General features: G+C 38.1%; 1 protein-coding gene across 19 annotated transcripts in view; it reads right to left on the bottom strand.

Moving 5' to 3' along the window:
* Positions 1-12,981: 12,981 nt before the first annotated feature.
* Positions 12,982-27,007, bottom strand: part of celf4 (CUGBP, Elav-like family member 4) — a 1,212,964-nt gene continuing 1,198,938 nt past the window's right edge. For all 19 annotated transcript variants that reach the window (XM_039759134.1, XM_039759132.1, XM_039759130.1 and 16 more), the window contains one exon: positions 12,982-13,528. The gene's annotated coding sequence lies outside the window, so the exon portion shown is untranslated. The remainder of the gene's footprint in view (positions 13,529-27,007) is intronic.

The raw sequence follows: 27,007 nt of genomic DNA on the forward strand, positions 1-27,007 counted from the left end.
AACATTGCTTTTGCCACAGCAATTTCATTTTGCAAGCTCATGCTGTTTTGCTCTGTGCCTGCAAGTGCCTGAAGTGGTTTCAGGAGAGAATGATCAAGAAATAATTCTGATTTTTGCAGGAGAAGCGATGTGGCCCTCAATAATTCAATATTTCTCTGTGAGGATCTTGTCTCTATTTCCACAATAGCTCTATCAAGAATGCTGAACATAGCCCTTTCAAAAGTCTGATTAGGAGCAATTTGTTCATCAGAGTCACCATGCCTGAGCATAGACACGACAATACTGTCATCAAGCTGTGAATTACCTTTCCGTTTCCTTTTAAGTGAATTGGTAGGCCTACTTTCACACTGAAAGAAATGCTCCTCCCAGAATGAGTGGCTTCTCATCTCCTTCAGTGTGGCCAGTGAAGCTGTCACCACCTCCCCAGCCGTGCACAAATCCACTGCATGTGCCTGTAGAATTGCATTGGCTGGTTTCAGCACACCAAGCACATGAAGGAGGAATTTTCCTGTATTGAAGAAATTCTGCTTTTTTAATTGGGTCAGAAGACCACATGCCTCTATGCAAATGTCAAAAGGGGCAGTGCCAGCCTCTGCTACCTCTGAGAGAAGCCCCCTTATAGCTTCCTCATTGTTAACAATGGATAATGACTGGTCCATCGTATTTCTAGAAGTCTTTTCAGTGTGGGTGTATTGTATGTGTGTGAAACATAATGTCTGTGACAAAATGTGTTCAATGAATTTGACTAGTCAAAGAACTCCTTAGCCAGAGGTTCTGATTCCATTGCATGTATCACTGTTAAATGGAGCTGCTGGTTGTAGCAGTGTACATATGGAATGTACTTGTGACAAAGCCTGGACACCACCGCTTGCCCCAGACATGACAGAAGCACCATCAAAACGCTGACACACTAAATTGTATGGGCTGTAACCTAGCTTAGAGAGATGTAACAGAATTTGGTTACAAATATATTCAGCATCAAGCTGATTCAGTTCAATTAAGCCAATCAGGTGTTCTTCAGGGATGGAGTTCTGGACAAATCTAATCACTACAGACAAATTCTCAATGTCCAGCAATCCCTGGTACCATCACTTTTAATGCAAAGTCCAGGAGAGTCAGCTTTTTCATATTTGGTCCTGATATCTTTTATCACCATTTTGGCAAGAGTCTCAATTATTTCATTTTGAATTACAATGGATGTGTATTTTGCGTTATCTGGGATGTATTTTACAATTTCTGCAAGTTTGGGATCTTTTTTGATTGTGTAATCAAAGAACTTAGGAAAAGTCCCTCCTCCCCACCTACGTCATTATGACCACGCAGAGCCAGTTCATTGACTGAAAGCAACTAAGCGGCCTCCCCAATGCTTTTCACATAATATCCATTCTTTTCTGTCTGGGTTGGACCCAGTAGTTAACTAGTTGAACTATGCTTTCACCCGTCTCTGCCTGGCGCCGATACTCTTACCATGCAGACATGGCTCTGATGTGCGGGATACTAGATGCGTGTTTGTGGAAGCCATCTTTTTCTAGAGCTTTTTTAAAATTAGTGTAGCCGTGTTTGGTGAATATGTCCCTGCGGTCCGAACTGGAAACACTAAATTTGCAGCAGGCAAAGCAAAAGCTGGAATCACGGACAACAGAATATTAAAGCCATGGTTGAGACTGATACCAGCTTGCACTAAAACATCTGAGTGTCTTTCTGATTGCGTGCTTGGGATAATTAATTTGGGTGGCACAGTGGCGCAGTGGTAGCGCTGCTGCCTCGCAGTTAGGAGACCCGGGTTCGTTCCCGGGTCCTCCCTGCGTGGAGTTTGCATGTTCTCCCTGTGTCTGCGTGGGTTTCCTCCGGGCGCTCCGGTTTCCTCCCACAATCCAAAGACATGCAGGTTAGGTGGATTGGTGATTCTAAATTGGCCCTAGTGTGTGCTTGGTGTGTGGGTGTGTTTGTGTGTGTCCTGCGGTGGGTTGGCACCCTGCCCTGGATTGGTTCCTGCCTTGTGCCCTGTGTTGGCTGGGATTGGCTCCAGCAGACCCCCGTGACCCTGTGTTCGGATTCAGCGGGTTAGAAAATGGATGGATGGATAATTAATTAAAATGGGCTGGGATGGGCTATCCATATTTAAATCAGGTAGTCTGGACTGTATATTTTGTATTTTATATTTTGTATATTTTATACCCGACATGGGCGCAGAGCTGGAGGATTGTGATCTACATCTTTTGGAGTTTCAGTTACCGACGTGGGTGCGCTGTGCTGTGTGTCTGCTTTTTAAAAAGCCACCTATGCATAGCCTTTGGTGTTACCAACCAGAAAATAAAAGAAGAATGGAACATATACGCTGTTTTTATTAAAGAATGCGGTCAACAGGTTGAAAACGTGCTGCAAAATGTGCGGCGAAGTAAACTGTGAGCAGCACGGTGCCTGTCTAATCGGGAAGCAACTCAGTTTTGAAAATCAAATGTTATTCTTCTACAGAGTTTTCACTGAACAGACAGAGCATTTCGCAGGGTGGGCATGGCTTGTCTCTGGGGGGCAATGCCCACCCCAGCCCCCCCGTGGTCACACCTCCATGAGGCCTCATCTGGAATCCAGGCTACAAAAATTACATTACAGCGCTAGAAAAGGTCCAGAGAAGAGCAACTAGGCTGATTCCACAGCTACAGAGGATGAATTATGTAGAAAGATTAAAAGAGCTGAGCCTATACAGTTTAAGGAAAAGAAGATTAAGAGGTGACATGATTGAAGTGTTTAAAATTATGAAGGGAATTAATACAGTGGATAGAGACTATTATTTTAAAATAAGTTCATCAAGAACACGGGGACACAGTTGGAAACTTGTTAAGGGTAAATTTCGCACAAACATTTTGAAGTTTTTCTTTACACAAAGAACGATAGACACTTGGAATAAGCTACCAAGTAGCGTGGTAGACAGTAGGACTTTAGGGACTTTCAAAATTAAACTTGATGTTTTTTTAGAAGAATTAATTAGATAGGACTAGTGAGCTTTGTTGGGTGGAATGGCCTGTTCTTGTCTAGCTTGTTCTAATGTTCTAATAGTCTAAAATAGTGTTGCCACAAAAATTATTTAATATATGGATGACTGCCTAAACATATAAACAATAACAATAAATCTATAAAAAATGCAAAAACAGTAAATGGGAATCCCAAAACTTAGTTTAGAACAGTACAGTTCAAAGGGGAGACTAAATGTTTCCTCACCTTCATTACTAGACATACTGCTACTACAGAACAACACATTTCAGCTATTGTTAACAAGGTTCACCAAACCCTCAGACATCTGATGAAGCTTGAATTTCTCTGTCTGTTTTCACAAAATTTTATACGTGTGCAATGGAGTCTATCCTTACTTACTGTATATCATCCTAGAGTATAACCAGATCAGAAGGTTATCAAACAGCCAGTCGTAATAACAAATGGCATACATGTTTTTGTATGTGCATAATGTTTATAATAGAACATATAGTATTGTGCAAAAACCAGCAGACTAAATCACTTATCAATTGTGTGGGGCTAAGAACCTGTATGACTGTGGTGGGCATTAGTTACAGATTAAGTAGATCCAGCCAATTGACAGACAGTGAAGTTCAGGATTCCTAGGAAGCACTGTCCAGGGCCTTGGCATTAACAGGGGGTATTTCATTAGCAGTACCTTGAGAGTCGAGAGGTCCAGTGTTCCCGGTGACTGATGGTGATGGTGAAGTGCAAACTGCATAAGGAGGACCTGCTGTGGATGACAAATGCTAGATTGAGTAGCTGAAGTATTAGTCACAACAGAGCAGATGAGAAAACAGGATGCTGGAGCCCTGGTTATTCACATGCAGGAATGGGGATTGTAAAGATGTGGCCACAAGGTTGCAGGTGAGCAACTTAAAAAACTGCCTAGTGATCACCCGAAATGCATGCAGAGTGGGCAATACAAGGTGAAGCATGACATTTACTAGTGTTAAGCAGTGTATTTGTTGTTTTTGGTGGCCTTACCTGTTGCCCGTAATAGCAGGGAGGCTTGGATAGGCATGATAAGTTTTAGAAATCTACTTAGTTGGTCTTCTGATTGTAAACAATAAATATGCCAGTCTGACTAAGGACTTAAACCTGCATATCCTGCATCTGGTATCTGTGGTTGTACCTGTCTGTTCCATCCCTGTACTCGTTACAATATGTTGCATTCTATTAATGTTGTTGTTTGTAGACATCATTCCTTTTTTCCAACTGTTCCTTGTCCTTTAATTATTTATTATTAATTATTTTAGTATAGTACATGGTGTTTTGAAGGTCAAGAAATCTATTTATAATATTTCTTTATGCTCCTGTAAACAGTGTTCAATATGATTCACATTCTCCTGCAGGTTGTTGATGGTTGCTATTCCGCTGCTAGGCTTGATGACTGAAGTATGTAATGCATTATGTCATTACTACAATGGCATAAAGGTAAGACAAATTTTGTATTCACAAATAAAAGACCTTTAGCAACTTTCTTATTTAGTTTCTGAGTTATGGAGACGGAGGTAAAAAGCTTAGGGGTGATTGTTGACTGTAATCTGAATTTTAAATCACATATTAATCAGATCATTAGGACAGCATTTTTTCACTTAAGAAACATAAGTAAAGTTAGACCTCTTTTATCACTGAAAGATGCTGAGAAATTAGTTCACGCGTTTGTTTTCAGTCGACTAGATTACTGTAACGCACTCCTCTCAGGACTACCCAAAAAAGATATAAATCGTTTGCAACTAGTGCAGAATGCAGCTGCTAGAATCCTAACTAGGAAAAGAAAATCCGAACACATTTCTCCAGTTTTGATGTCACTACACTGGTTACCTGTGTCATTCAGAATTGACTTTAAAATTCTGCTTATGGTTTATAAAGCCTTGAATAATCTCGCCCCATCTTATATATCGGAATGTCTGACACCTTATATTCCAAATCGTAACCTCAGATCCTCAAATGAGTGTCTCCTTAGAATTCCAAGAACAAAACTTAAAAGAAGTGGTGAGGCGGCCTTCTGCTGTTATGCACCTAAAATCTGGAATAGCCTGCCAATAGGAATTCGCCAGGCTGATACAGTAGAGCACTTTAAAACACTGCTGAAAACACATTACTTTAACATGGCCTTTTTATAACTTCATTTTAATCGTAATTTAACTTAATCCTGATACTCTGTATGTTCAATTCATCATAACAACTATTCATGGTGGCTCTAAAATCGGTACTGACCCCTACTCTCTTTTCTGTTTCTTTTTCCGTTTTCTTTGTGGTGGTGGCCTGCGCCACCTCCACCTACTCAAAGCTTCATGATGCTCCAACAATGATGGACGGATTAAAAGGAAGAAGTCTACGTGACCATCATCATCATCAAGCCCTTCCGTGAGAACCCTAAATCCAAAGAGGACTGTTTCATTTATGTTAGGTAGAATGCCCAGAGGGGACTGGGCGGTCTCATGGTCTGGAATCCCTACAGATTTTATTTTTTCTCCAGCCGTCTGGAGTTTTTTGTTTTTCTGTCCCCTGGCCATTGAACCTTACTCTTATTCGATGTTAATGTTGATTTATTTTTTTATAATTATGTCTTTAATTTTTCTATTCTTTAATATGTAAAGCACTTTGAGCTACTGTTTGTATGAAAATGTGCTATATAAATAAATGTTGTTGTTGTTGTTGTTGTTCTTCTGCCAATTGACTGCAAAATAAGTCTCCCATTTTTTTGTTTCTTATTCTGTGAATCCTTTTTGGCTTACAATTTACTATTCTGTTCATTGACCATAATTCTGGCTAAACATTATGATGCTGTTCATTTAATATTAGTCTTCTCAGTTATGGACCCTGCTTAAATTCGCATCTGTCTGTGTCATCTCCTAATTCTTTCTTTCAAAATGATCATTTCATCATTTGGTGAAAGCAATACATTACCCAGCTGCTTCAATATGATCTTCTTGCAATTCAGCTTTCTACTGTTCTGGTCATTGTTCACTTCACTTCATATAATGATGGTATTGTTGACTTATCAATAATGTAGTAAAAAATGACTAGTGGCCAGCAGGCAGACTTATTCTGGCAGATGTATGTGGCTGTGATCTTATCAAAGTTGTCAACACCTGCCTTTGTTGCATTATAATCCAAGACAATTGGTTGCTTTCTGTCATCTTTGCTTCTGTCAGGGTGTCACCTTTTGGCAGCATACTCAACAAAATCGCATCTTTGTTTATGTTAGAGCAGTAGTGCTTTTAATGAAGACAGCCTTGGAAGATGTTGACGATCTGTTCAAGTGCTCATCTGAACTAGCACCAAAAGATAAATTGTTGTTTGCTTATTTGCACATCTCTTTTTATATATTTGCCTCTCCCTCAGTTTGCAGGAATCATCACACTTCTCATGTGAACTATTAAAATAGTCACAAAATAACAAAGTGGGAGGTATGATTTCCACAAAAGGTGCAAGGACCTCTTGATTTTTGGCTAGAAGGAAACAAAGATTGTTTTAAACATTCCAAGTTTCACAAAAAGAGATCAAAAAGGTTTGTAAATATAAAATATTTTGTCAGGTTTTAAAATTATACAACACCAGGAGTGGAACTCAGTCCAAACAATGGCTTGGTATATATGCCTGTATATATGATTTTACTGTTTTTTTTAGAAATGTTTAATGTAACTTTTGTTAACAAATTAGAAAGTCATGCAAAACAAAAAGACTAAATGGGTTTTTAAATATATAAAACACTGAAAATAATAGTAGTATTACGCAGATTTCAGTGTTATGTCATGTGAAACAGTTATACTATTCTGTGGCACCAAGTGGTATTTAATTGGTGTAGCTGCTATGTAGGTAAGGGAGGATCAAGAATGAGTCAAACACATACCAAAAGAATTTTTTCAGTCCAAAAAATTTGTTTTAAGAAATTCAAAAATTCAAAGCAAACAGTCCACACCAGAATAGAGAAAAAAGTTATTACGCAGAATAAAAAGGAAAAAAAAGCTTATTCTTTAAACTCAGCTTTTTTCTTGTTAAACTAAAGTTGTTTTCTATACTTAAAGATGAGTTACTTCTCTATGCTTTACTTAATACATTCAGTATGTCATATACAGTCATGAAAAAGTTTGGGAACTCCTCTCAGCCTGCATAATAATTTACTCTACTTTCAACAAAAAAGATAACAGTGGTATGTCTTTCAATTCCTAGGAACATCTGAGTACTGGGGTGTTTTCTGAACAAAGATTTTTAGTGAAGCAGTATTTAGTTGTATGAAATTAAATCAAATGTGAAAAACTGAAAAAAAATTGGGTACCCTTGTAATTTTGCTGATTTGAACTCATGTAACTATTCAATACTGATTACTTGCAACACCAAATTGGTTGGATTAGCTTATTAAGCATTGATCTTCATAGACAGGTGTGCCCAATCATGAGAACAAGTATTTAAGGAGGTCAATTGCAAGTTGTGCTTCCCTTTGACTCTCCTCTGAAGAGTGATAGCATGGGATCCTCAAAGCAACTCTCAAAAGATCTGAAAACAAAGATTGTTCAGTATCATCGTTTAGGGAAAGGCTACAAAAAAGCTATCTCAGAGGTTTAAACTGTTAGTTTCAACTGTAAGGAATGTAATCAGGAAATGGAAGGCCACATGCACAGTTGCTGTTAAACTCAGGTCTGGCAAGCCAAGAAAAATACAGGAGCAGCATATGTACAGGATTGTGAGAATAGTTACAGACAACCCACAGATCACCTCCAAAGACCTGCAAGAACATCTTGCTGCAAATGGTGTATCTGTACATCATTCTACAAATCAGTGCAATTTGCACAGAGAGCATCTGTATGGCAGGGTGATGAGAAAGAATCCCTTTCTGCACTCACACCACAAACAAAGTCACTTGTTGTATGCAAATGTTTATTTAGATTCATTTTGGAACAAAGTGCTTTGGACTGATGAGACAAAAATTGAGTTATTTGGTCATAACAAAAAGCATTTTGCATGGCAGAAGAAGAACATCGCATTCCAAGAAAAACACCTGCTACTTACTGTCAAAGTTGGTGGAGCTTCCATCATGCAGTGGGGCTGTGTGGCTAGTTCAGGGACTGGGGCCCTTGTTAAAGTCAAGGGTCAGATGAATTCAACCCAATATCAACAAATTTTTCAGGATAATGTTCAAGCATCAGTCAAAAAGTTGAATTACGCAGGACAATGACTCAAAACACAGTTCAAAATCTACAAAGGCATTCATGTAGAGGGAGAAGTACAATGTTCTGGAATGGCCATCACAGTCCCCTGACTTGAATATCATTGAAAATCTATGGGATGATTTGAAGCAGGCTGTCCATGCTCGGCAGCCATCAAATTTAACTGAACTGGAGAGATTTTGTATGGAAGAAAGGTCAAAAATACTGCACCTGTCTAATTTTGTTATGATGCATATTTTCTGTTAATCCAATAAACTTAATGTCACTGCTAAAAAACTACTGTTTCCATAAGGCATGTCATATATTAAAAGGAAGTTGCTACTTTGAAAGCTCAGCCAATGATAAACAAAAATCTAAAGAATTAAGTGGGGTTCCCAGACTTTTTCATATGAATGTATGTACAGCACTGCATGTTCAATAGGGCATGTCACATTACATACAACTGGGCACGGTTTGAAACTGTGTGGCCTCCATGCCTTAGTTACAACAAGGCAGATCACAAACTGAGACTAATCTGCAGTCAGAGGTACAAGAAATAGAATATTCTATTTCAATTCAGCTTATGGGGGTTATAATAGGCCCTCCCACATACTATGTGCTAATATATAGTCAAACATTTAACAAAACTAAGAAAATACTTCCATCAACTTAACATAACTAACAAATGGCTCTTACAATTGGGGTAGATGTTAGATGTTTACTGCTCTCATTTAAACACACTTCTTGGCACTGTCATCTGAAATGTTGTGAACTGCCACTGCTTTGTATCCCACAACCTTTTAAAATGGGAACAAAAAAGATTATATACACTACAAAAGATATGGGCTACATAGTGGCAAAGGGATCATTTACTGGTTTGAATCCAATCATTGCCCTTGCTTCCTTCTCCACCCAAAGACATTTGTTAGATTACAAAAACAGCTCTGGATTGTTTATTTTATCATTTATTGGAACCCATTGGCTGTTTCATTTGTGTAAATGCATAAAAGATTGGTTGCCTGTATGTGGCCATTTAAGACTAAGTAAACCTGACAACACTTTAAAATTAAATGTGTAGAGGAAAAGTCTTTCCAGCTAGGAAAATTCTGAATTCATTTTGAAAGGTGCTGTAATTTATGAAATCAGATTTTGAAGAGGAACATGAGCTACTCCATACTTTGTTGTTTGTTGCTTTTAGAAGTCAGTGGGGAGTGTTCATGCAGTCTGATAAAACCCTACCAGTAGGATAAATAGCTTTCATTTTTTATTTCAGGATGAGTGAATTTTTAGCAAGATCCCTCAAAGGATCTGTGTTCTGGACATTTTTGAACTAATATTTTTCACAGTTGGGAAGATTTTATTTCATGTTCATTTGTTTCATTTTGTATTGCATCTACTGTTGTAAAGAAGAGCGCACTGCAATGTGCGGTATTGAATATTTGTTTCATTCATCCATCCATTATCCAACCCGCTATATCCTAACTACAGGGTCACGGGGGTCTGCTGGAGCCAATCCCAGCCAACACAGGGCGCAAGGCAGGAAACAAACCCCAGGCAGGGCGCCAGCCCACCGCAGTACTTGTCTCATTCTTTTCCATTATTTACTGTGTGCGGTTTGTTCTGAAAGCTTGGGACCATTCATGAGGTAGTGTCGGTCACCTATTTTCCTCATTTAATTTTTCTGCTTTCTGGCTTGGGGCATTCAGTAACTCCTAAGCGCTTCGTTCAGGGAATGGTATAAGTGAGACCAACAGTAGATTTGCATTCTCATCAAACAATGGCTTTTGCCTTGCATCCGATGTGAACAGGAGGCCTTGGTGCTGTGCGATGGTGCAGTAAAAATGGGTCCAGTTAAAGGTATTCCAGTCAGCATCAAAAAATTCACACACACCAACACATTTCTCTAAACGCATTTTTGAAAACTTAATGGAAAGTGGTTCTATCCTTCAAAATCTGTGAAATTATAAATTGTTCAAATTACTTAATTGAAAAATATTAAAAACCTGAGAGTGTCCACTTCCTCACAATATTTCCTGGAGTGTCCACTTTGTGCTTCTAGCTTATCATGTCCTGGGATAAAGTGTGATAATGAAAACCACAAAGACTTATCAAGATTTGATTTATCCTAGACTGTGCTTTATTTAGGCCTAAGCTGAAACGCATCATTCAGAAATTACAGAAGAGTTGAGTAGTCAAGCATGAAATGTACGTTGTACCCCAGATGCACGAGGAACACGTAACACTGAACCTTTTAAAAGAACTCAAAGAAAAAGTAAAGGTAAATTAAAAAAATCTGTATAAGAGGAAATCAATACATATTTCAGATATAGCCAGGGCAAAGGCCAAAATTGTCAGTCATTAATTAATAAATAATTGCAGTGATATGTCTGAAAAATAATATAAATCTTTAATAAATAAATAATTTAAAATACCTTAAATGTTATGTATCTCTTTAAGTAATGTAAATACCAACTGCTCTAAAGTCAATTGCCAAATAAAAATCCATAGTTCCATATACTGTAGGTAAGCCATTTACTCTTTCTAATCGTCTCTTCTTTACCCCTCTCATTATTAATACAATTAAAATTTCTATAAAATGCAAACATTTTAAGAGAAAAACAGAGCTAAACTCATACACATGTGTGTTGCTTTGAAACCTGCTCAGTTTTTCTAGAGTTTTTTTTTTTAATTCATGTAAACAGTTGCAGCAATTTTTTCAGAGAGCTGATAATGGAACTTCTAGCCCCATTTATGTGTCCTGAATGAAGGTTTAGAAAGCGCAATCAAGTAGCAGGCAGAAAAGAATTGCGCAGCCAAACAGTGTGATAAGCAAAGGATGTGGGACACATAGGGTAAACAGACCCTGCACAGCAAAATCCCCAGTGTTAAAATAACTCTCACAGTATAAAAGAAACCCTTGACTGTGTATATATGAAAACATTGTTTTCATACATTAAGTGTTAATGTAATACAGGTAATTTTACTGTGTGGAGAAAACAGGGTAAAGGCAATTGATGGAATGAATGAACCTTACAGATGTCTGGAAAATAGGAAATACGAGAAGGGGCAGCCTGTGTTGTCAGGTGCTGGGATGTGGTCTCCAGGACTATCTTATTGTTGGGGACTCTTGTCATAGTTAAAATATGATTAATGAGGTCAGGCCCCAGCATCAAGTGCAAGGACGTGTTTCTTAAAAGTGCGTGTGGAGACACATTAATGGGACAGGATGGCACAGCATAACATAGGCACGTATAGTATTTGGATGAGTATCTCAGGCAGACAAGGGCATAACCTATTGGCAGAAATGACAGCAAATGTTTATGGCCACAACCCAGTTTTGTGGATGTGACCTGATGGTGACAAAGTAGGAGGACACCAACGTAATTTTATTGTAAAAGATATTGTGGACTTCTGTTGTTAAAGTCACTGCACTGCATTTTCAAGTAAAGTACAGTATAACAATAAGGAATGAAAAGTGTCTGTTAGCAAATTGGACTCAAACCATGACTGAAATGTTTAGGCAAATGGTGGATTCTAATCAAAGCTGCAAGATCACAGCATCAGATTTGACTATTTGGTCTCTGTGTTTGAAGGGTAAAGGCTTAATTGTGTTTAATAGAAAGTTAGTTCTTGGTGGCAGCTGGTGAAAAGAGTGAGATGTGGAGGGAGAAGAGACAGAATAGGGAGTGATCTGGGGTCAAAGGAGTTGTCCACTGTGTGGTTGTGCTAATGAAATTAGCCATGCCAAGGCTGAAATGCTGACAAGCTTCCATCATCCCACTTGGCACATCCTTATCTTTGTACAATGGACACTTGAAGGAATGAGGGGAAAGAGAAAGAGAGAGAGAGAGAGAGAGAAGAGTGCAGAATGACATCCACAAACATTCAAGACAGGAAAGACAGAATTTACATACAGAGAAGTGTGTCAGTGGAAAGACAAGAAATGTCTGTAATTTAAGGTAGTCCTACAAAAAGAAGACAGTCAATGTTTTGCAATTGATGCTAGTCTTTAAATAGTAGTCTTTTTAAATATATATATATATATACATATATATATATATATACAGTATATATATATATATATATATATATATATAGTGTTATAGTATACATTATTTAAATATGGAATGCTTGCAGTTAAAGAGCTGCCAGTATTGCATGTTATTCTCTTGTAGTAAGAGAGTTTGCATTTGGCAGAGTCAAATCTTTATCTAAAATCTACAAAAAAAGACAATTATTCTACTTGTTTTATTTATATTGTCAGTATATATATATATATATATATATATATATATATATATATATATATATATATATATATATATATCCATCCATCCATTTTCCAACCCGCTGAATCCTATATATATATATACACACACACACGCACATACACACATACATATGTTTTTGCATTAATTCCTCTAGCTTATATATATATATATATATATATATATATATATATAAATGTAATTTTTTTTCCATTCTGTACATATTTTGGAATGGGAGGTTTAATTTACCTTTTTCAATAGTGACCCACCTGATGGTCCATCTCTGAAAGTTTCTTTGCCCTGGTAATCTCATTTAAGCCCCATCTTGAGCTTGAAGTTGCTAGTAACCAACACACATTAAATGCAAACGAATTCCCTCCCAGAACTAGTATCAAACAATTATAACTATCATTTCTTAAAGCATTTACTACAATACATGTATATATATATATATATATATATATATATATATATATATATATATATATATATATATATATATATATATATATATATATATATATATATATATATATAATGTGTTGTACAGTTCTTTTTCTGTAATAATTCTCAGAGCTGTTTTTGTAAGCAGCTGAGAAACATGAAGTTTATTTCCAATATGTTACATACAGCTACAAGAGTCTGCAATAAAAATGTTTGGTCCTTTGGTCCCTAAAATAGCTAAGGAATGACAAATAGAAGACTCCCTAGAAACGGTTGCCATGGAATACCGTGGCAACACTCCACTGATGGCAAGCAGGCACTCCATGTTGACATCTGAAGTTTTCTTTCTCTGCCTCTTTCTGCCTTTTGTCTGTATTCAAAAACTCTTTTTTTTTTCTTGAGTTTTAAATGTATCCATCATGTACAGTTTCTTTCCTCTTTTCATTTGGAATCTGGCAGAAGAAGGTATTCCATTTTTCCTTGCAAAGATTTAACAGTTTCACATAACTGGAGATGGCAGAAAATCCATAGGAAATTCCCAGCTTGATAGCAGCCATGCTGATATGTTGACTCCCACAGTAATTTTAGTTGTTCTTCTTTTTAAAATATTTTATTTTTTACATGCGGTTCCACTCCAAATTTGCTGCCCTAGAAAGAGAGCAAAAAAGAGTTTCAGACAAAAAGATTCATGTTATATATGGGATCTCTGACAGTCTATGAAAAAACTTTTTCACTGTTAAATGATATAAAACTTCAGCCATTACAGCATTTCTCTCTCCACTTTTCACCTTATCTTAAACTGTTGTCTTTTTTCTCATAGGACTTCCCCACTCACAGGATTATATTTGCAAAGATTAGTGAATAAGACAGAATTGTGGAGTGATTTCATTCAAAACAGATTGTGTTAAACAAAACTATTTACTGGAGGATCTTTAATATAGGCTAGCAGAATTTTGAGGTATTTTTTACAAACTATGAAATACAAAAAGTGTAATCTGTTAACCATATTATAAAACAGTGTACATTTACCTCTAAGATTTACCTTAAACCTTTTTCCACTAGCCACTCATACCTTGCCTGGGTGTCTCGCTCAGGTATTAATTCAGGCACTGTTGATCTTCTAGCAAAACCTAACTAGCCACTGTATTGTGTTCAATTTACAGAACACATATTACCTGTGGATGATGAACACATGCCTGTATTCAACAGCAGCAAAATTATTGTCATTTAGAATTTGGTGATGAAGTGCGGTGGCAAATCCAGATGTTCAGTGCCAGCCTTTTATTTGACTTTGCACCATAGCATCAGACAGATAAACAGATACCAGTCTGGCATTTGCAGCTGTTTATAATGAAGCTATTCATAATCATTGAATAACACTATACGTGCTCTCAAACCATAGTGCTGTGCAGGGAGTTGGTGTTGGGTTACCACTAATTTAGCCATCTGCAGCTCAGCAGAGGCAGCCATCACCTTTAAAATACAGTGTAAAAACTTGAATACACATAATGACATACAGTACTGTTACATTCTGTTTTCTCTTATGTGCAGGAATTAGCAGGACCTTCTCACTCTTGCCTCTGGGACTAATGCGGTCACTACCAGTTAAAGCCTACCAACAGTAAATGTAATAACTGTACATTTGGTAAGGGAGTTGGGGTTTTTGTTAACTGTTTTAAATATATTTGGATATTTACTTTGGTCATTTGTTCCAGAGTAGAAGTATTCATGTCTTAAATTTGGTTTGAAGTTGACTAATTTAAGCAACAAGAAAAAAGGTGGGATTCCAGTGACAGAAGGCTCCAGGGCCTTTTGCCAGGGTTAAAATCAGTGACACTTACTATTTCCATTGTCAGGGGACCAGGTTGATGGATTGTCACATCACAGTTAAAGAGATAAGTCAAACAAATGTTTTCATCTCAGAGAGCGTCTCTTTGACATAAAACATATTGTTAATGTGTTTTGTTTAATATTATTATGTAATTGATTGTAAAGGTTATTAATATTATATATTTGTTCCAAACTTACACTATGTAATATTTTTTCTTTGTTTTATCTAGCATTCACCTAACTGTGTGGTTAGCATTTGCCTGGTGAGGATAAAAGAAACTAGCATTTGGGTAGGACATCACATTCAGATCAGTGCAATAATTTGATGGTATCCTCTTCAAATTGGTGGCACACTCTCTAAGGACCTTAATTTTTGATGTTGAAATTATTGTACAACAATTTCTTTAAACAAGATACCTTTGAGTTCAGCAGGGTTGATAGAACAGTTAGTGGAGAATCAAAATGTAACCATGCAGTGTGAATGCTAGGTGGCACTGTTGCCCTTTAAACACCACAGACAGATGCCCAGGATAGTGATGGGCGGAGTGAAGCCTCATGAAGCATCAAAACGTTTGAAGCAATTGTGTCGGAAATCGTATCGAAGCTTCGAAGCATTTGACACTCACCTCTTTAGTGACCCCTCCTGGCCATTTTCATTAACATTACACAAACTCATGATCCACTTCAATGACGTCTGTTATAACTCTTATTGCTTTTATTTTTTCGCTGCTACAGACTGACAACGAAGAGAAGGGTTCGTCAGCAACTTCTAGTGTCTGATGTCTAAAAAATATAAATATATATATATAACTAACGCCGACAAGCAGAATGCACTATACGATAGCAAGAGTTAAAATAAGACGCCTCACGCATGGATTCCCGGCTCTTTCAATTAGTATTTACCTTTGCACTGTATCATTATAATCGCTCCTGTTATTAGTATTAGAATTAACCCTCATCTTTTCTTGAGATCACATTTAATAGCCTTAAATGTTTTCCTTGGTTTGACTTAATTAAAATGGAGTAGACGGAAAATAATGGTTTATCCCTGTACTTTGCCATGATATAGGTAAGCACATTTGAGAAAGAAAAGGTGAAATCCTTAAATCAGTTGTTATTATTCGATCAAGTATTGAAATATTTCATTTATTAGTACTTTACAATATTTTGTGGAGCACGAAAGTAACGAATTAGCTACAACGAAATGACGCCGTCAATGGCACAATTAACTAAGGTGGTTGCTTTTCAAATTCTGAACGTAGTGCTAGCCCGAGTTCGATCCCACTTAAAGACTCATCAAAATTAACAATAATAAAAAAAATGATCAGAATTGAAATCTTTATAACCAATTTGAACTAAATAATTTTGAGAGATACTGTGGAAGGATCGCATAAGAGATCTGTTCGGGAATCACCAAAATCACCATCAAAATGCGATGTCTAATTGCGGATGGCAGCTCACATATTTACATTAATGCATTTCTATTCATTGCCATTTGACATCCATGAACCCTCCATTGAATAAGGCAGTGGTTCTCAACCTGTGGGCGCGAAGTAACAAAAGGGGGCGCGAAGATGTGAAAAAAGAAAACATCTGTTGGAACCAAAACAAATTAACTTAAACTACATTCTGATAATAGAACAATAAATACTGTATAGAGTTAGATAAATGTCGATAAAAGTTAAGTAGGTATAATCAAATATGCATCTACATTTCAAAAAATGTTGGGGGGGGCGCGATTAAAACTGTTATGAAAACTCTGGTTGCAAATACTTAAAGGTTGAGAAACGCTGGAATAAGGTGATAACAAAGCCACTGTGGTAGATCAGGTTGAATTTGCTCTGCTGCACCAAACATTCAAAGGTGTCAATCCAGAGCACATCAGAGAGGCTGAGAGACACGACGCAGATCAGTCACCGGCACAGACACACACGGGGCACTCCAAGGTGAGCAGTGCACATATCAAGGTCGGCATTAAAGATTGAGTGCTGAGGCAACAAAAAGCAGCGGGATAAACACATCTGGACCTGCTGTTGAAAAAGCATTTGCTTTTAACAGCAGCATCCCTCCCTGGTGAACACATCTTCAAGGTCCGGACAGGTGATCAGTAAAAAGTTTTTTAGTCACAGCACAGTGCAATAATAAAACATTTCCTAAAACACATAGTTGTCCAGTCTGTATCATTCCTAAGCAATCTTCCAGTAATAGAGGCGCAATCCCAGTTACTAACACATTAACACTCAAAGCAAGAACACATTCCACCTTATCAATTTAATATTTAAAAATTTAAACCGCTAAACCCGCCATCAACAACTACAAAAACAGTTGAAATCGTTACTCAAATATTTTTTGTTATAGACATAAAACAAGATGCACGTTTCCATTTGATATATCTTTACTAGTGTTCTCGCCTTGTTCGCTCCCGGTCCACGCTGGAATTTGCTGTTTAATAATAAAAAGAAAGAAAATCAGACTCTTTTGGGTCATAATTTACAGGGGGTGGACGTAGGACCCGAACCCACGTATGCTTTAGTATGAAGCGTAACGCTACCGCTGCACCACTACTATTTTCAGGAGGATGGTATATAATGTATGTTTTTTAATGTATACATGTATGTATGTAGTGAAGACGAAAACAATTATATATAGATGTATACTATATGACATACCTTCAGTGTTGCATGAAAACGTTGAGGCGAAGAATGGATATTTAGGAGAGTATTATAGTGAGAGATGTGTCGTCACCCGTATTGCTAAAGCTCTTCTTTGCAGCATTATGCATTCAACAAGTCGGCGTTTGTATGATGTATAATTTATAATTTTATTTTTTGCCACAACGTATAATCGGGCACGATCATTTAACATGTATTGATCATCTACAAACTTTCATTTCAATGGGAATTCTGTTGAGTTTTTTAACTCTGTTGATGCCATATGTAGCCTACTTCAAACGGGAGCTCGTTGAACAAATAATGAGTGGAAGCTTTGCGCAGAGTACTGAGATTGCGTCATGACGAGCTTTGAACGGGTCTCCGAAGCCTCAGACATGCGTACTAGTTAGATGATGACGGAGCTACGAAGCCTCAGACATGCGTACTACTGAGATGATGACGAGGCAACTGAAGCCTCAGACATGCGTACAAATGAGATTGCGTCATGACAGGCTTTGAACGGGGCACCGAAGCCTCAGACATGCGTACTACTGAGATGATGACGAGGCTACTGAAGCCTCAGACATGCGTACAAATGAGATTGCGTCATGACAGGCTTTGAACGGGGCACTGAAGCCTCAGACATGCGTACTACTGAGATGATGACGCGCTACTGAAGCCTCAGACATGCGTAGTACGAGATTGGATCATGATAGGGCTTCGAGCAGACATGGTCACTGGTTACTGAATCTTTGTAAAGCCTCAGCACACTGAAAGGCATTGACCTCTTAATTTTGAGAGTCTATCTGACACTTAACTCTCTAGTTATATTTTGTAATTCGTATTGACATTACACATTTCAGTTGATATGGTTAAGCTACAATTCAGGTAGTTGCTGAGAATTAATTATTGTTCTTGTGGATTGCTGTGATTTCCTTTGTCTGATACATAGTGTCAAAGATATATTGTCATATATTAACTTTATATATATATGAAAAGATTAGGTAAATCGTTCAACCTTTTATGGAACACTTAATTTTGTTCAAAACCGTCGTCATATAGTATACATCTATACATATAATTTTTTCGTCTTCATTAGGAGAATACAACAATGATACTCTCGTATCAATTAAACCATTTTAACGTGCATATGTCAAACAACATATTTCATCCGCGCAGTAAGAACAGTAGTAGTAGTTCAGTTGTGCAGAGCTCGTTAATTATCCGGATTAGGTGGCTCAGTGGTGTTGTCGCTCAGGTTCGTGTCGCTGATCCTCCTCTTGTGAAAGTTTTTTTTCTATTCCTCCATTTAACAAGCTTGGACGGATAGTGAGCGAATCGAGCTATCGAGGGAAGGTTGGGCCACCGTAGTCGGGCAGGTGGCACACGCCCCTAATTATATTGTGTATGTAAAGAGTTTCACTGTAAAATGTAATAAGCTTCATATTTGTGTGTTTGGAGACCCAGGTGTCGTACTGAATTTGTATTGTAGAAAAATATACTACTGTCCATTATGCCTAAATGTGTCTTTTCGTGTCTGATCGCTATATGGCACTTCCAACTTGGGACAATTCGCTATAAACAGTTTCAGCCAACCTTCTAAACATGCAGAACGACAGTGTGAACCTTAATTGTTGCGGCGCAGCATCTTCGTTTCAGTCAGTCATTGTCCTGTTAGACTATTTACTGTTAAGTGCTGCTTGAGCTACCGTTTATAGTACAACAGGTGGCCTACGTAGTTCTTAAATCGATATTGAAATGCACACACAAGTCTCCTAAATTATTTATTGAAATGCCTACATTTACAGTGTCCGTTTTAGGAAGTCGTAGTTTTTACTTGTTCCCGTTATTAGGAATTATAATTTCTCAGTGTCACATATTATTCGTTACTACTCGAGTCCCGTATCATTGAGATTCTGTTTTATATTCTGTATAAGGAAACTTTTTAAAAGTAGCGTTGATTAAACTGACTATAGCAGACTTGTCATCTTCTTAAAATGATTTTATCGATTTGATATTGACAATTAATCATTAGGTCAAACATCAAGGAGGATTTGAGTTAGCATGGACTGCACTGTTCCTTTTTTTTTGTTACATCGTGTCAGTAGAGAGTGCGTCACGTTAACAATGCATTCTGTCCTAAGTGACAGCGCACACACTTTTTTATATTTCCTAAAGGCCAATGTGTCTCAATTTTCTCATTAATATATTTTGACAGTGTCTTTTAGTGAGAATGATTATAAACATATTACCTGTGTTCATTTCCCATGTAGATCTGTAACGTTTGGTGAGTATAAATAAAAAGTAACAACACATATAATAGTTATGTTGCATTGTTTATGATTAACAAAATTCATCGTTTATCTGAAATGTTCTACGTATACAGTCGATTTATTCCACTTCTGAAGGTGTACATTGTCGGTATTACTTTATTACATGTTATTACTTTAACATGGCCTTTTATAACTTCACTTTAACTTAATACTGATACTCTGTATGTTCAATTCTTCATAATAACTATTCACAGTGGCTCCAAAATCCATACTGACCCCAACTCTCTCTTCTGTTTCTTTTCCGGTGGCCTGCGCCACCACCACCTACTCAAGCATCCTGATGCACCAACATTGATGGACTGAAAGCCAGAAGTCTACGTGACCATCATCATCAGGTCCTTCCATGAAAACCCTAAATACAAAGAGGACTGTTTCATTTATGTTGGTAGATTGCCCAGAGGGGACTGGGCAGTCTCGTGGTCTGGAACCCCTACAGATTTTATTTTTTTTTCTCCAGCCTTTGGAGTTTTTTTTTTTTCTGTCCACCCTGGCCATCGGACCTTACTTATTCTATGTTAATTAATGTTGACTTATGTTTATTTTTATTGTGTCTTCTATTTTTCTATTCATTTTGTAAAGCACTTTGAGCTACATTTTTGTATGAACATGTGCTATATAAATAAATGTTGATTGATAGATTGAATGATATTCTCCATTGCATTTGCTCCCGAGTGTAACGTGTGCCAGTGTAACCGAGGGATGGCAGACGAGCTCACGTAATGGGTGACAAGGCACATTCTCATCCTGATGTCCAGGCTCTTGTCATAAATATTCCCATCTTGTGCTTTTCTCGTTCCTGCAAGTTTACTATTATTATTGGACATGTAGAGGAAATGTGTTTTATTTTATGTCTATGAAAGGAAGGACGGTAAAGCCTTGAATGAAACTGAGTGTTGATGCTTTGGGTAACAAGACAGGTTAAGGAGCAGAGAACATTGAATGTGATATTGACTGCGGGGGATTGTGTAACTGGAAGATGGTTTAAGAATACAGAAACGGCAAAAACTTAGTCTTTCAGTAATTCTATTTACATCAATTATTTACTCTGTTGTGCTGCACTTCGGAAGATTACTTATTTACCCCCCCAGCGCAGCCTTTGATAAGATGAATTCACAACTAAAGGAATGTTCATGACAAAGTCAGGTGCTTTTTTGAAAGTTTGGCTCCAGATGTGCTTATCCAGCTTCTCCTTCTTCTCAGTACTTGAGTGATCTTTACGTTCACCTTTGGATGAATTTGCAAAGTTTCTTTACAACTTTTTTGTCTCATTAACGCAGAAATCCCAAGGCTTTCCTAAAATTGCAGAAGACACTGTTGATGGCGCTGATTCTGTTTTAAAGACAATTGTGATTAGTTATGCAGAACACGCTTTTACTCACATTGCTTTTTGGAAATCAATAATACAAATCGGCAACAGATCTGGGAATCACTGAATAGTAAAACGTTTAATGAGGAATGTCTTGCGCATATACTGGTGTAATGACCACGTCGGCTTTAGTGAAGCATTTCTTAGCCTCTGTGATATGATCGACATGGGGTAGAATAGATTCTGGATTGTTACAATACGTGCTACCTTACGCAAAATATGCTCATCGATTTGTTACAGATTCTTGGTGGACACAATTCCACACCGAGGAAAAAGGTGCCCCATGTAAATCGTTCATAATGTCTCCAAAATATATTTGTTAACTTTCAAACAAGTACTACTTAACTGTTTTATACAAAATCCTTATTTCAACATATGCGAGCCCCAACTAGGATTTGAACTCGGGTTAGCGTATTTTATCAATATAACACAGACAACCGCTATTTACGCTTTGAGCCAAAGCACTTCAGCAGACTAGTTACTGACCAAATCGACTGCTGACTGCGCGGATATCAATGACGTCATTACGCTAGCGTGCTCAAAATCACGTGACGGGCGCATTTGAAGCAAGCCTCGAAGCGGTGCTTCGATCTCCAGTGCTTCGATAGCTCGACACAGTGTCGAAACCTGAGTATCGAGCGGCCCATCACTAGCCCAGGACACAGGTTAGCTGCCATCTAACGTCTTGGGGAAGTAGTGTCCCAAAGAGGTTGCCTTCCCTCATCCTTCCACTCAGTGGGTGTCCTGGCCGGGTTGAGCTGCCAGCTGTCTGTTATACCAGATAATCATGAACAAATTCCAGATTTTACTCAATTTGTATGAAGATGAATGGGAAGCATCCCTGAAATAGTATTCTACAGGTATATATTTTTATCCTTAGAAAAGGTACTGAAATGAATGGGATATAGTTTTGTCCATTTGTAGCAGAGTTTATATTACTGTGCTCAAAGATGTGATCAGCTCTGGAAGGAGGACATGTCAACCACTATTAAGAAATGTATTATTGCATATATAAAAAAAACATTTACTGTATGACCCATTCTTTCTACTGTGGATCAAGAGTCTGGTGCCTATTGTACATATGTGGCTCCACCAAACCCAATGCTGAAGATGAGCTTTCCCAGGTGTGGTAAGTTATGAAGTCACAAGTGTGTTACACTCAGGTGAACAATGTAAGGTGGTTCTATCTGTAAGTCACTATAAATTTTAGGCTTAATGACTCCAAAAGGAAAATTGACACAAATTATGGAGTGGGCTACCTTCTGGTAGGTCTAGACACATTAGTGGTATTTCAAATAATGCTAATCTATACTAATAAAAGGAAAAGCCCTCACTGACTGACTGACTCATCACTAATTCTCCAACTTCTCATGCAGGTAGAAGGCTGAAATTTGGCAGGCTTATTCCTTACAGCTTACTTACAAAAGTTAAGCAGGTTTCATTTCGAAATTCTACACGTAACGGTCATAACGGTCGATAACGGTCAACAACGTCCACCATGTTGAACTTTCTTATTTATGGCCCGATCTTCACGAAATTTGGTAGGTGGCATCCCTGCGCTAACCAAAACCGATGTACGTACTTATTTTGGTGGTTTGAAGCCACTGTCAGCCGCCATATTGAATTTTCCAAACGTCACTAATTCTCCAACTTCCCATGTAGGTAGAAGGCTGAAATTTGGCAGGCCCATTCCTTACAGTTTACTTACAAAAGTTAAGCAGGTTTCGTTTCGAAATTCTACGCGTAACGGTCATAACGGTCAACAACATCCACCATATTGAACTTTCTTATTCATGGCCCCATCTTCCACGAAATTTGGTAGGCTTCCCTCGCTACCGAAACCAATGTACATACTTATTTCGGTGGTATGACGCCACTGTCAGCCACCATATTGAACTTTCCAACGTCACTAATTCTCCAACTTCCCATGTAGGTAGAAGGCTGAAATTTGGCGGGCTCATTCCTTACAGCTTACTTACAAAAGTTTAGCAGGTTTCATTTAGAAATTCTACACGTAACGGTCATAACGGTCAACAACGTCCGCCATGTTGAACTTTCTTATTTACTGCCTCATCTTCATGAAATTTGGTAGGTGGCTTCCCTGAGCTAACCGAAACCAATGTGTATACTTATTTGGTGGTATGGCGCCACTGTCAGCCGCCATATTGAACTTTCCAACATCACTAATTCTCCAACTTCCCTTGTAGGTAGAAGGCTGAAATTTGGCAGGCTCATTCCTTACAGCTTACTTACAAGAGTTAAGCAGGTTTCATTTTGAAATTCTACGCGTAATAGTCATAACAGTCAACAACATCTGCAATGTTGAACTTTCTTATTTATGGCCCGATCTTCTCGAAATTTGGTAGGCGGCTTCCCTGCACTAACCAAAACCAATGTACGTACTTATTTCGGTGGTATGATGCCACTGTCGGCCACAATATTGAACTTTTCAACAGTCTTTGCTACTTATGGGCCCATCTTCAAGAAATGTGGTACATTGGTTCCGAACGCTAACTGAATCCTACTTACGTACATATATACGTAATAGCCTGCAGCTCGGTCACCGTGTGAGGTGGCATTGGGTCCCCCATCCCAACGCCTCCCATGTTGTTGGCTGCCTGCCTATATAAGACCATCCGTCGCTCCGGTCTCTACATTCCCTTCCTTTCTTCGCCACGGGATTCACGTCTCCCTACTGATAACTACAGCCTTTTTGTTTAATCCACGGCTTCTCCGCTGTTTTATTGCTTGTTTATTACAATTATAGTTATTGTATAGGTATTTTAGACTTACTTTACATTGCTCAGGTACCCATTTCCTTTATCATTCCAACCCCCATTACCATGTCTATTGAGGTGATCACTATCGATCAAAGAACTGTCACTTACCGAGTGGTTTCCATGCCCAGAGATGGCACCTACCTTTTCCATTCTCTTTGTTACATATTGCACGGCCATATCAGGCTCACTCTTGATATCCGGAGGAACATTGTGTCTTATGTATTGAATGACTGGGACAGGTTCAAGGTGTGGACTGATGATGGTACAGGAGATAATTATACTACACAGGAGCACTATAAGAGTGAAATGCTTAGCCCTTCACCTATGGTTCTGCATGTGAGTTGATGGCTGCCGCTGAATTGTTGGATGTAAACTTTCAAGTGTACCGAAATGGCCAAATATTTTACACCTTTCGACAACCGCCAATGCCTCTTAAACATCTTAGATTCACAGGTGACGATTTCAGTAGCGGACACTTTGATGTTTATGAATGTTTAAACTCTCAAAAGCTGGATGTGATTTTATCGATGAAACCGGTTGTTTGCTTATAACGCTTGACAGATGCCGAATGTCACTTCAACACAACAAATCCTGCAAATACTGTCGTAATTGAAACAAACCATGAAACTCAAACCGATTAAAGAGTAAGCTCAGCGCACAGCTTGGTCATGTTACAACCAGAGGGCCGAACTGACAACATGGTATACAAAGAGATCCTTAACAAATAATTATTGGCATATTTTCCCTCAGTTTAAAACGGTTTAATTTTCTTCTTAATAAAAATTTTAATGCAGTACTTCATTGCTGCGAAGCGCGGGTATTTTGCTAGTCTATACTAATAAAAGGCAAAGCCCTCACTGACTCACTCACTCACTCATCACTAATTCTCTAACTTCCCGTGTAGGTGGAAGGCTGAAATTTGGCAGGCTCATTCCTTACAGCTTACTTACAAAAGTTAAGCAGGTTTCATTTTGAAATTCTACGCGTAACGGTCATATCTGGAACCTACTTTCGACCATATATATGGCCATAGCTGGCTGCTCAGTCACCGTGTGAGGCGGAGTTACGTGGGAGGCAAGTACGTAGAGAACAAGGAAGAGCTCCAAAGAGCGCTGAACAAAAAAACGCATTACACAATTGAGAAGTCATCAAAAGAATATGAAGCAAGTGACGCATACAAGCATATTCATGAGTGTAGCTACTTCGGAAACAAAGCACAGTGTTAACCTAAAGTTTAAATTAAGTTCATAGACAGGCTGCCGCTGGCATTTGTCATGCCCACGACACATACGATATTCGCGAGATACAAGTTTAATGAGAAGACGCAGGGTTTAAACGAGACTTTTGATCACTTTGTAACAGAGTTTAAATTGCTGGTATGCCAGGTCTGAGCTAACATTAAATAAGGCCGTGGGCATCGCGAGATCGCCCGAGATAGCACAAGCACAGCTGAGAAGCTTCGATGCATGTACTCCGAGCGGCTAACGTGAACTGACTTTGCAGGACTGAGAAAGGTTAAATTAAGTTCATACACACGCTACCGCTAAATATTCGCAGGCAAATCCACAACTTAATACCGGGAATACCTGTTAAACATCTTATATTCACGAGTACTAATTTGGGTAGTGAGAACTTCGATGAATGAAACCTGTTATCTTTACGACGGTTGACAAACACAGAATATAACTTGAACACAACTCATCCTCCAAATACGAACCTGATTGAAAGAAATAATGATAATCAATTCCTTGCTGACAGCAACACTCATAACAGTGACAAAACTATTACATTGGTATACAGTATATATATATATATATATATATTAGTGGTGGGAATTTAACGCGTTAGTTGTGATGAATTAATTTGAAAAAAATAACGCGTTAAAAAAAATAACGCATTTAATCATACTTTGCATTCCAAGCAAAGGGGAACTTTTGTCAATGCATGATTTCCTGGTACACCGATTACATTGATGCACACATCAGACCTACAAAAATGCAATAGTCGGAAGAATGTGCGTTGCTAAGACTGATCGGAGGCAAATTTCATTTCAAAAGACTACCCGACGGAAGCCTTGATAAAAGTGTGGTTTTGTGCAAAAAGGAGTTTGCATACCACCGAAGCACTTCAACCTTATGGTACCATTTAAATGCAAAACGTGTTGCAGCGAGCACGTGCCGAAAGACTATTTCAAGTAAAATTCAACATCTTTATGACACTGAAAAGCAAGCAAAATTAGATGCATTACAGAAAGCGGACTTTGTGGCTCTTACTGGGGATCATTGGACTTCCGTGACCGTTAGTATTTCTAATTACATCTAATTACAAAATGTTCAATGATCACACTGTTTTAGCCTAATGTACAAAATAATTTTGGCCTAGGTTACTCAGAGTTTAAAATTGAAGCTGGTCAAATTACCTTTTATGTTTCTGCCTTATTTTTTTAAGAAGAAAAACTGCACCTTATGTTGAAATTTTTATTATTATTATTTAAAGACAATACCATTCTGAAAATGTACTTAAAATACCACTTTATTTTTAAGTCTCCCCAGTTTAAATGCATTTTTTTTTTCAGAAATTAAAACAGCTTGAGTTTACAATATTCATGTCCATAGGAGACGATTGCCCTCAAGAGGAGAGAGAGAGAGAGAGAGGCGCACGTGCGAGCGAAATAAGGAGAGAGAGAGGCGCGTGTGAGCGAGCAAGCGAGAGAGATAAGGAGAGAGAGAGAGAGACGCGTGCGCGAGTGAGAGAGATAAGGAGAGAGAGAGAGAGAGAGAGACGCGTGCTTGTGCGAGAGAGATAAGGAGAGAGAAGAACTATCAGCTCAGTTATGCTCACATGACGTTCAGCAAAGTGTATCCATACTACTTGTATTGCAAAACATCACTCGTTTTAGCAAGTCAAAATTAATTAAAAAATTTAGCTCGTCTTGCAAAACACTCGTAAACCAAGTTACTTGCAAACTGAGGTTCCACTTGTATATACAGTATTATTTATCAGTGTTATTTGTTGGGAAAATTGATTTTTATGTTGATATTTTTGGGGGTGCGGAACGGATTAACTGGATTTCCATTATTTTCAATGGGGAAGTTTTTTCTAGATACGAGAAATTAAGCTATACAAGCTCAGTGCTGGAACGAATTAAACTCGTATCTCGAGGTTCC

Source organism: Polypterus senegalus, chromosome 7, assembly GCF_016835505.1.
Source record: "Polypterus senegalus isolate Bchr_013 chromosome 7, ASM1683550v1, whole genome shotgun sequence".
NCBI lineage: Eukaryota > Metazoa > Chordata > Cladistia > Polypteriformes > Polypteridae > Polypterus > Polypterus senegalus.